The sequence below is a fragment of the Stegostoma tigrinum genome, chromosome 13 (assembly GCF_030684315.1).
Source record: "Stegostoma tigrinum isolate sSteTig4 chromosome 13, sSteTig4.hap1, whole genome shotgun sequence".
Taxonomy (NCBI): domain Eukaryota; kingdom Metazoa; phylum Chordata; class Chondrichthyes; order Orectolobiformes; family Stegostomatidae; genus Stegostoma; species Stegostoma tigrinum.
The window spans coordinates 79,285,995-79,298,271 of NC_081366.1; the positions used below are offsets into that span (position 1 = coordinate 79,285,995).

Genomic DNA, 12,277 nt, shown 5'->3' on the forward strand with positions numbered 1-12,277 from the left:
TGCAGTTGGTTAACATGATTAGTTACGAACCTATTCAAATGAGGCTGGAAAAATTCTTCAACAAACCTTTTTAAATTCATTATGCAAGGGAAAAAAAGCTTTATTTTGTCTATATAAAAAAGACACAGACTTAACAAATATCAAAATAAAGTTGCCCTTTTACAGGAATACTATTCCAGATTTAAAAAGAACACACTCCTGTCAAGTTTTTAAACTTTACCTCACACCTTGCAGTTTCTTTCTTTTTTTCTCCTTTTTACAATCTTTTTTGACTTTGACTTTGTTCTGAATTGTGAATGCCCTCAATTTGATGGCTTAAGTTTTTTAGGTTTAATACTATAAACCCTTCTGTCCACTTGCCTGGTTTGGAACTTCCAGAGAAATCTGCTGAGGTGACTCAATTCAGGGGAGGAAACTGTAAAATTTGATTCTCATGCTGGCAGAAAGACTGCTATTCGGAACTAAATGCTGGATTATGAATTAGAACATCAAAGCTTCTGTTATGAAGTTGAAACTAAACTAAAATGCCTAAATGTGTTTTATTATATCTGTTATAAACTCAACAGTAAAAAATTATATCAATTGCCACTGCAGGGGTGTACCAATTTACTACATTAATGTACTATCTTTTGAAATAATACATTTAAAATTATGTCACTATCCAAGTAACCTTCTGGCCTTTTCCATAAACTTCTCACAACTGACTCAAAATCTAACTGGCTAGTTTAAATGGTAACAGAAAATAACGCCCGCATTATTTACTTCAATGTAAACTATCTCTTGCAAGTTTGCTTCTTTATCTTTCCTAATAGTTGATCTACAGAATGTACTAATATTTAATAGTACCTCATGTTTAGAATTAGATTTACAGATAGTTCTCCTATAACACAATCATTGTGTTTTATTGTGACCTTGTGCTGTAGAAAATCATGTTATAGGGAAATTGCTGTACCTTTTATAGTTGAAAGTTTGCATTATCCAGACAGCATCCACTACTTCAATTGCGTTATGGCCCATTTTTATTAATGAAACACACATTATAGCAGAAATGCCTGTAGGTTTATTGTCACGTGTGCAATGAAAAGTTTACAAAGATGCCACTTAATGCTGCCATCTTAGTACAAAGGTACCTAGTTACAGGATTTTATGATTTAAATGGGGGAAAATAAAGAAATAAACCATTCAGCATTACAGATCTGCTGTCATCTTGGGTACAAGATACTTAGGTACAAAATTTTAAGAATAAATTGGAAAAATCAAGGAATAAGAAGTTGAGAATTGCGACCCGCTCTGGGCCTCGCCTGCAGACCAAGCCGATGATCAAATATATTCTGTCCTTGACTTTCCAAAGCAGAATATCACCTCTGTCCTGTTTGGTATTTTCCTTTAGACCACCATCCTCCCTTTCTATCTTTTCTTTTTTAAAAAAAAACTCCTTCCTTATTTTTCCTGTTTTAAAACTATTTTGAAAGTACTGTAATCTATAAATGTTTTGATCTCATTTAACTGCTTTAAAATCAAGCCATTAGTTTTCCTTTCAATCAGTTCATCTGTCATTTTCAGCACAGAGCGACCATTCAGCCCATTTTCTTTCTGCTCCTATAGCACGACTTGCTATGTCCAAACCTTTTTTCTGTTGAAAAGCTTGAATGTATGGCTGTTTAAATGATCTAAGTCACTAATAAATATAGTATACTCGAATTCACCAAACTCCTTTGGCAAGAAAATGACTTGCAGTGAAAGATTTATTCAGTCTGCAGATCTCGGAAATATTAAGAGCATGACAGTTGTTCTTTTGCCTTCTCGAATTTAGGAACCGAATTTGTCTTAGGTACTTGATCAATTTTTGTCAGAAGTATGGACACTGCCAGTTGGGTATAAAGCTTTTTCAGTTGAACAACTGTGAACCTTTACGTGTAAATTACTCTAGCACAACTGTAATGCTTCAATTTATCTAACAGCATACAAAATTGAAGAGTTGATGGCCTGGTCATTTTATTGCCAGACTGTTAATCCAGAGACCCAGCTAATATTCCAGGGACCTGGGTTTAGACCCTGCCATAGTGGATGTTGGAAATTGAACTCCATAAGTCAGGAGCTAAGTCTAATAATAACCATTAATCATTGTTTTTTTTCTTATTTTGTTTGGCTTTTTTTGTTTTGGGAAAGCCCCTCTAATTCAGAAATATCCTTTAGCAATGGAAACTGCCATCCTTACCTGGTCTGGCTTACCTGCAACTTCAGACCCATGGCTATGTGGCTGACTCTTAACTTGCCCTCTGGGCAATTAATGGTGGGCAATATATGCTAGTCTAGCCAGCGATGCCTTCATCCTGTAAATAATAAAAAACTAAAAATTGTCATTCCTTAGAATGTAGGAACTAAGAACAGGAATAGGCAGTTTAGCTCCTTGAACCTGCTCCACCATTTTGTATGAACATGGCTGATTTTATCTTTGCCTCAACTCCACTTAACGCTTAAAATTTTATCTGTCTCTTCAAATTTACTCCATGTCCCAGCATCCGCTAGGTTAGTGAATTCCACAGATTCATGACCTTTTTAAGAGAAGTAATTCTTTCTCAGCTCTTTTTTTGAACTGCTGGCCGTTAGCATAAAAATATAACCTGTTTATTATAGAATGTCCCACATGAGGCACACTGTGCCTAATTTGTCAATTCCCTTTGGCGTCTTGTTTGTTTCAGTTAGATCTCTCATTCTTCTAAACCCTAGACTGCTCAATTTCAAGACAGACTTATCTCTAATCAATCTAGTGAACATTCTTTTGAATTTCTCCAATGCAACTAAATTTCTCAGAAAGAGGACCAAAATTGTATTCTGTATCCAGCTGTGGTCCAACTAATCTCTTGTACGGTTACAGCACTAAAGTACTGTTTATGGTTTGTTCCTTTTAGCAACAAATGTCAACTCCAGTTGCCTTGTTTATTACTGCTGTACCTGTACACTAGTTTCCTGCAATTCATGCAGAAGGACATCTGTTGTGCACCAAAGCAGTCTGAAGTTTCTCTCCATTTAGAAAGCCAACTTGGCTGTTTCTCTGACCAAAATGGATAACTTGTTGCTTATCCAAGTTAAACTTCATGTGCCAAATTTTGCCCTGTTCACCTAACAATATCTAAGTTTACTATTTCTTCATTGCAACTTAATTTTCCATCTATTTTAGTGTTATGTGCAAATTTGGTTATCGTACCTTCTATCCCTACATCCAAGTCATTTAATACAGATTGTAGATAGTTAGGGCCTGAGTACTCAACCCTGTGATGCCCCAATAGTCATAGCCTGCCAGCCAGAAAAAGGCCTATTTATCCTGACTCTCTGCTTTCTGTTGGTTAGCCATTCATCTGTCCAAGCTGTCAAATTACACCAACCTTGAGTGATTTTATTCGGTGTATTCTTTCTTTGAGGCACTGTTTTATTAACAAAATGATTTCTGATTTCTGAAAGACCCGGATGTTGTAAATCTACAGGAACCCCATTATCCATTTTTGCTTGTTGCATCATCGAATAACTCCAGCAAATTAGTAAAAAGCAAGCTAAATCTGAAGGATTGCACTAACTTTCCAAATGATCTGGTATTACTTCCTTGAAAGATACTAATGATTTCCCAGCAGTGCACATTAAACTAACTAGTCAATAGTTTCCTACTTTGACTCTCTCCCTTCTTGAATAACAGTATTATCATTTTTCAAATCCATTTAACTTTTCATCAAGGACTTTGAGTAGTGTAACCAATGTATCCACTATCTCTGCCACTTCCTTTAAGATCCTAACATGTAGGTTATAGGCTATGTCTGTCTTCAGTCCCAGTGGTTTGCTGTGTACTTTTCCTTTTACTGATTGTTCTAGGACCCCTCTTATTATAGCCTCTGCATTACCTGTTACTATGGATAATACTAGTATCATAGCCATGAAAAGTGTTGAAAAAATTGAAATCACACCACACCAGGTTGTAGTCCAACAGGCTTATTTGAAATCGCAAGCTTTTGGAGTTTAGCCCCTTCATCAGGTGAAGTGAGAGAGAGGTGTTTCTCACTGTGTCATGTGACTTGACTTTGTCAACTCCAATCCAACACTGGCACCTCCACATCGTGGCAAAATATTGATTTAATGACTGCAATTTGTGTTCCTCACTAACTCTCCAGTTTCTTCTTCCAAGGGGCCTGTGTTCGCTTTAACTTTTCTCTCTTCCCTTTTTTATATACTTACAGAAGCTTTTGTTTCTTTCCTAAATTACCTTCTTGCTTTCTTTATTACTTTACTAGTAATCCTTTAATTTTTAAAGGTTTCCTAGTCTTCCAGACTGCCATCCACCTTTGCAATGTAATATACCTTAGTTTTTGTCTTTAACTTCCTTGCGAAGCCATGGAATGTTTCGTCCCTACCCCTCAATATTTATTCCTTTCTTATAAATATTCAAGTTGGGAGCAAATTAGCATCTCCTTCACTGCTCATCTACTGTCCAACCTTTTAGTCATCCTGCTTAGTTTACTCAGGCTAAATCCGTTCTCATGTCCATATGATTACCTTTTGTTTAACTCCAGCGTGATGGTGTGGAGCTCCAGTTTATTGATGTGAATGGAATTTGAAATTCCACTATGCTATAAACACACTTTCCTAATCTCTGACCATTATCATGAGATCATTCACTAATCCCACATCATTACAGCATATCAAATCCAAAATAGCCTGCTCCCTGGTTGTTTGCAAAACACGTTGCACCAAAAAGCTATCCCTAATACATTCAATGAATTCTCTTGAGGCTGTGTTTGCCAGTTTGATTAATCCAGCCCATGTGTATATTAATATAATCTATGATTATTTTGTACCTTTTTCTTACAAACTCCAAGTATTTCGAGGACCTATAGATTACTAGCACCAAGGACACCCCCCCCCCCCCCGGTGTTTTTTTTTCATTTCTACCCAGACTGATTCTGCCTCAATCTCCAGTGCTGGTATCATTTCTCACTACAGCATTGATCACTGATTTTTTTTTTAAGTCTTCCTTTCCCTTCCTGCCTATCCTTTCAAACTTGTTCTTCCTGCAACCATGTCTCAATTGCCCCCCCCTCCCCAAATCATGCCTGTTTTTCTCTCTATTTGCACAGTTAGTGCATTAACTTTATTCTGAATGCTTCATGTGTTCAGATGCAAAGCCTTTAAGTTTGTAATTTTATCAAATTTCCATACTAATTATACAGCTTGGTGCAAATGCCAGTCGTGCATTCTGTCCCTTTTTTGTCTTCTGGGAACAATCACCCTCATTAACCTGTACTTTTTGCCTTCTCCCTTTTAACTTTGATTTTATAATTTGCCATACAACTGAACCCTTCTTCCTATTGAGTTTAAACTCCTATCTACAGCCCTTGTTCTGTGATTTGCCAGGACTCTGGTCCAGCATGATATACGTGGAACCTGTCCCGTCTGAATAGCTCCCTCTTTCCTCAGTACTGGTGTCAGTGCCCCATGAGTTCAAACCATGTTTCCTGCACCAATCTGAGTCTCACAGTTATCTCTTTAATTTTATTAACCCCTGTGCCAATTAGATCATGTCTCAGGTAGAAAGTTTTTACCTTTTTTGGTTCTGCTTTTTATTTTAACCCATCTATTCATATCACTTTTTTAAGAACTATCTTCCTCATTCCACCTATATCATTAGTACCTATGTCAACCATGACAGCTAGATCTTTCCCTCCCACTGAGTTCCTCTGCACCCCAAATGAGAGATCCTGAATCCTGGCACAGGCGACAAAGCCTTTGGGACTGTTGATTTTATGCTGCAGAACAGCGTCTGCTCCCCTGACTATACAATCCATGATTACAACTACATTTCTCTCTCTCCTCCCCTCCTTTTGAACTGCTTCCTGTACCACAATACTATGATCTATTTGCTCATCTACCGACAGTTCCCTGCTCCAGGCTACACAACATGAATTTTGAACCTGTTTGACAAAGACAGGGGTTGAGCCTCCTGCAGCACTACTTCCTGATCCCTCCACCTGCCTCACTAGTAGTCTGGTCCTTTATTGAAAGCAGGACAGTATAACTCAGCCAGTTCATGTTCAATTGACCTGTTGTCAAATATCAAAAGTGTGATACAAAGATCTCTGCAGGTAAATGTTTGCCTTTTTTGATAACTTAAAAGTTGTCATTTTAAGTAACTAGCTAAACTGGTCCTAACCAGTCTTAAACACAGTTGTCTATGATGTTGATAAACAACTAAATGCATCCCTAAAGCTTCACTTTTTTGTGATCCTTATCCAGTACTACTTATCCACTAAGATTTGACTTTCGCATGTTTCATAACTGAATTTTGAGATCAAGTTTTACATGACCTGTGTAGCAAGTATGAATTTTTAACCACAAGACAGTTTTTGAAATTATACTGTGCATGTTTTCACATACACAACAAACCACAAGTTGCAATTATCGCTATATTAGAAGTCAGTATTAGCTTTTACTATATTAGTAGCTTTAGAAAATGAGTAGAGCCAAGTTTCACCTCTACTTCTAGCTATTGTGAATAGTGACATTTTAAAATGTATATTCATTTTCCCAGGCATGAAATGGTAAGGGAGCTGTAACTGAATTGCAAGCATTTCCTGTTGTGTTTCTTATTGCTAGAATATATTAGACTAGCTTGTGCTCATTCTCATGATCTGAAAATCGAAATGTGATTGCATAAGCAAAAAGTATCTTCAAAAACTTCATGTTGACATAATTTTGTATTTTAATCAGATATTGGAGAGCTCTTTAACCTTTTTTTTAATCATTAGTTTCAAAGTGAATTAGTAATAATGGGTGGAATTTTGTGGAGTCTAAGCTGTTCAGCATGTTACCAATTACCTTTTTCTGAAAATGGCAAAATGCATCTTTTGCCAATCAGGTATTTAACAGGCCAGGGGTGAGTTGCTGCCTTGAACCATCCAGTGAGCGTAAGTATATGCAGGTGATAAAGGGATTTCCACAGTTTTGACCCAGTGATAGTAAAGGAATAGTGAGCTATATCGTGCCAAGTCTCAATGTTGTGGCTTAGAGGAGGGATTTCGAGTAATGGTGCTCCTGTGCACTTAGGGTGTAGGATTTGGAAGGTGATCTTAGATGCAACATATTGTTGCTACTACAGCATTGTTGGGATAATGAATGTTGAAGGTGTTGGATGGGATACCATTCGATGGATTGTTTCGTTCCGCATGTTCTCGAATGTTGTTGGAGTTGCACCTGTAGGCAAGTGGAGAATGCTCCATCACACTTCTGGTGTCTAGTTGATGTTGGGTAGCCGTTGAAGAGTCAGGATATGAACTACTCTCTGCAGAATTACCATCCTCTGTACTCCTGAAGCAATAGTATTTACATATTTGGAGCAGTTCAGTTTCTGGCCAATGGTAACCTGTGAGATACGGAAGATGGGGGATTCAGCAGTGGTAATGCCACTGAATGTCAAGGGGTGATGGTTGGATTGCCAGATTGCCTTGTTAGAGGTCTTTTTCTCCAGGGCTTGGTTGAAATGAACCTTACTTGCCACTTATATTGTCCCGGTCTCACTGTACAGATGTCGATTTCCAGTACCTGATGCCACAGATGCTGAATGTTGTGCAATTGTCTGAGCATCTTAACTTATGGAAGAATGTTCATTTGAAGTTGAAGACAGATAGGCCTAAGACACTGAGGAAAACTGTTGTCCTGAGACTAAAGTGATTGGCCTCCAACACTGATCATCTTACTTTTCACGAGTCAGTACTCCAACCAATGGAATATTTTTCTCCTGATCCTTGTTGCTTTCAGTTTTGTCAGGGCTTGTTGTTTTCAAACTTGGTCAGTAGGCTGCCGTGATGTCACAGTGATGTCATTCTTGAAGATGGTTTGCAAATGTTTCCGCTGTGTCTTTTGCATTGGTATGCTAGGTTCTGCATTCGATTTGAGGATGTATGTGCATGGAGCTACTGCCCCAGATGGTTTTTTGTCAGCATATTTATTACTGCAAGTAGCAGGCCTACAGAGTTTAGATCTAATTTGCTGGCTATGTGATCACCTAAGCTGTGTCCACTGTATGCTATTTATTTAGTTTGGCATGAATGTAATCCTATGTCTATCGTATCACCAGATTGACATTTCATTTTTATATATGCTTGTTGCAGCTCCTGGCCTGTCCTTTATTGAACGACAGTTCATCTTGTGGCTTGATACAAGTGAGAGGTATACTAGACTAAGCGGTTACAAGTTGTGGTTGTATGTATGTAATTACACTGCTGATGTGTTGTCTTGTTGGATCTGATCGTAATCTGTGCTATTTCGGTGGCACAATCTGAGTTATTATCCATGTGATGAGTCGTTGTGTTCACAAGTACTGTGCAGTGGTTACTTCCTACCAATAATGTTGAGCAGATCCACCTAGGGTAGGATGTTCAGGTGAGGGCATAGTCAAGTGTGTTTTCTCTATTGTTGGTTCCTTCCTAATCTGTCTCTCAGGCCTGATTGTTCAGCCATACCCTTTAGCAATACAACTGTGCCACCCTCGTATTTTGAAGCTCACACCACCCAGAATTCCTTGCCACCGATTTTATACCTTTTCCACTTGATTATACAACAAGTCACTGTTAGAATAGTTTTAGAAATAGATGCCTTTAAGGATCATCTTGGACAGTTCTAGAGTTGGTATGTTATAGATTTTGCTTCAAATTTACTGTTTGCAGTGGGAGTACTAGGGTTCATAAATTTGGATCGCTCCAAAGCTGAAAAGGTTTCTGTTTTGTTCATTGGTTCTGTCAGTTTTTTAAGCTCTTTCATGGCCAGAATCTTTATGGGAATGAAACTACTGGGTTATTTGGGTGACTTGGCCGCTTACATATAGAATTGGCTTGCCCGTAGAAGGCAGTGGTGAAAGTGTCTTTTTTGGCTGGAAGTCCATGACGAGAGGTGTTCCTTGTGAATCCTCTGCTCTTTGTGATTTATATAAATGATTTGAATGAAAATGTAGATGGATGGCTTTGTACTTTTGCAGACACTGAAGATTGGTGAAGTTGTGGATTGTGTAGATGGTTGTCGAAGGATACACCAGGGTGCAGATCAGTTGCAGATATGGGCAGAGAAAAGGTGGATGGAGTTTAATTTGGGTAATTGTTAGGTGTGCACTTTGGGAGATCAAGTGTTAAATAAAAGTATACAATTAATGGCAGGACCCTGAACAACATTGTATGGAGGCATCTTAGGGTTCAAGTCCATAGTTCTGGTGGTAAAGAAGGCATATGGCATGCTTGCTTTTATTGATCAGGGAATTGAGAACAAAAGTCAGGATGTCATAGTGCAGCTTCATGATACTTTGATCAGGCCACACTTAGTGTTGCGTTCAGTTCTGGTCACCACATTAGAGGAAGGATGTGGAGGCTTCGGAGAGGGTACAGAAGAGGTTTACAAGGATGCTGGCTGGATTAGACGGTAGGAGCTATAAGGAGAGGCTAGAAGAACTCGGGTTGTTTTCTTGAGCAGCATATGCTGAGGGGAGACTTGATGGAAGTCCATAAAATTGAGATGCATAGACATGGTTGGTCAGAATTTTTGAGTCGAAATACCTAATTCTAGGGGGCATGGATTTAAGGTGGGGGGGGGTGGGTAAGTTCAAAGGAGATGTGAGGGGCAGGTTCTCTTTAAGAGTGGTAGGAGTCTGGAGCATGATGCCAGGGTTTTGGTGAAGGCACATGTGGTAGGGTCGTTTTAAGGGACTTGTGGTGGAGCACATGAGTATGCAAGAATTGGAGGGATATGGACCAAGGCAGGCAGAAGGGATTAGTTTAATTTCACATAGGAATGTGCCCTTGGAGCACAATGTTTTGCTGTACTGTTCTGACAATTACCCCTCCAATTCCATTCTAATTTAGTTTCCTCCTCCTTGTCCTACTTTACTGTTTTTGTTGACACATTGCTGTAAATCGCAATCATTTCTACCTGACTCAGCCAATGAATATTGGTCTGTTTAGCCCAGGGAAGTGCTTATTTATCAGATGTCTGAAGTGAAATAGTTGGGGCCTCCATGACCATTTCCTCCCATCCAATGTTCCCGCTAAGCTACACGTGTGCACAACTGCCCTGAGACTTTGCACATTATGACTAGTGTCAGCGCGCCAATTGTGGCATTGACTTCCAGTTCTAGAAGTTCCTACATACAGGTCATCCGGAGTCCTGTGCCGTCAGGACGAAAATTAGAGGTAACATAACTCCTAACAGTAAATAATTGCTGATGGGACACAATAGTGATGGATTAGGGTGATGCTGTGTAGTCCAACCAGATTTATCCATTGTTAGCATTTCTTTTGTGTGTGGTTTAATGCAACTGAGTGGCTTGCTGGCACACTTAAGAATCAGCCTCAAAGCAGTGGATCTTCTGTCATGTGGTCTTGACCAGCTAAAGGCAGTTATTGTAACATTACTAAAGGATGTCAATGAGCTGGTTTGGGCTGTTAGGACAATCAGGTTTGGTTTACAGGTCTTCATTGAACTAGGTTTTTAAATCACAATTTATTATTTGATTTTTTAAATTCCACCAGCTGTTAAGTAGGATTTAAACCCATGTCTCTTGAGCATCTCCCTGAGCCTCTTAATTACACTCCAGTGACATTGCCAGTAGGTTAGTGCATTCTCTAACCCCATTTGGATGAAATCAGAAGGATGACTCGATTATAATTGCTGGTCATGAATTACTCTGTAGGGGCTGTTTGTGACTCCATAGATGCTAAAGCAGTCCATATCTAAATGCAAGATCTGACAATATCCAGGCTTGGGCTGCCATTAAAGCAAATGACATTTTTTTTTGCATCACATGCCAGTCAACAATCATCTATAACAAGAATCTAACCATTACCCATTTGCGATGACGTTACTCTTGTTGAATCTGCACTAAAACATTCCAGAGACTGTCATTGATCAGAAGCTGAAAAGGGATAGTTGTATAAATACTGTGCCTTCAAGAATAGGCCAAAAGCTTGGAGTCCTGCCGCAGGTAATTCACTTCCTGACTATCCCAAATCTGAACTCTGAGACACCAGTCAGGAGTGTGATGGAGTACTAATCACTTGTCTAGATGATTGCAGCTCCAAGATACAAAGCTTAAAATCATGCAGAGCAAAAAACCGTGTTTGATTGGCACCACATCCACCAATGTTTACCCCCACCACCACTACTGACAGTCAGTAGTAGCAGCAGTATATACGATCAACAAGATACACTGCAGAAAATCAAGGCTCGTTGGACAGCACCTGCCACACCCACATCCTCTACCATGTGTAATAACACGTGGGAACACCAAGTTTCCCTCTAAGCCATTGTCCAACTGAACCTGAAATAGTGTCAGTTTCTTTGTTGCTGGGTTAAAATACTTGAAATTCCTCTAACAGCTTTAAATGTATGCCTGGACCATGTGACTACAAGTGATTTGAGAAGGCAGCTCACCACCTCAGGGGAGCAAGAGATGGAGTAAAATGCTGGCCTATTTTACGATGTGCGTATGTATTTTTTTTAAAAGCTCATTTCTCTTGTACAACTGGATACAGTCAGTCACAGCAGATTTTAAAGCACTGAGAATGTTAAACAACCAATTTTATTGCCAAATGTATTCAAGGAGCATGTGAACTACTGGTAAGTATTTTAGCATGTTAAGTTGCAGTTTACCAACTGCACGAAGAACAGTTTTGTTTCCTAAACGCTGGATGCACTGAAGGCTTGTCATAGCGTCTATATAGCATAGATACTGTTGACAATAGCAGTTTATCTCAACAACATTTTTAACTGCAGCCAGTACCCAAGAATTCCTCTGCCTTGAATTGTTCTTGCTTGGATTATTAACTTTGTGTACCTGTGCTAATTGGTACAAAGTCTACTGAATTGACAAGTAACTAGGAGTTGTGAATACCACCATAAAGGAATGTACTACTTTTTCTACAAAGCAGTATGCTCAGAAAAGATCAAGGAGCTCCACTCTTTTTTTTTAAAAGAAACTCCTTGACCAAGTTGTTCTTTTTTCCTTAACTCAACGGAATAAATACAAGTCAAGTTTATTTTATTTGATCCGTTAAACCCTTTTGACAAATCAGTGCATCTTTTCCAAGACAGTAGTATCCCTCTTGAAGTTCACAGACCAAAACTAATCAGTGCTATTGGTGACCTTGCCCTAAAACTGTCCATAGTTGATGTGGATCTCTCCCCTTTTGCACTGCAGGCTCCTGATGTACAAGCCAATTTTCCAATAGTTATTGAAGCTTTTTTGTGCCAG

The 12,277-nt window shown here is 38.9% G+C and overlaps 1 protein-coding gene across 1 annotated transcript in view; it reads left to right on the forward strand.

The window, feature by feature from the left end:
- LOC125458162 (uncharacterized) overlaps positions 1 to 12,277 on the forward strand; it is a 166,763-nt gene that overhangs the window by 62,198 nt on the left and 92,288 nt on the right. The gene's annotated exons all lie outside the window — the stretch shown is intronic.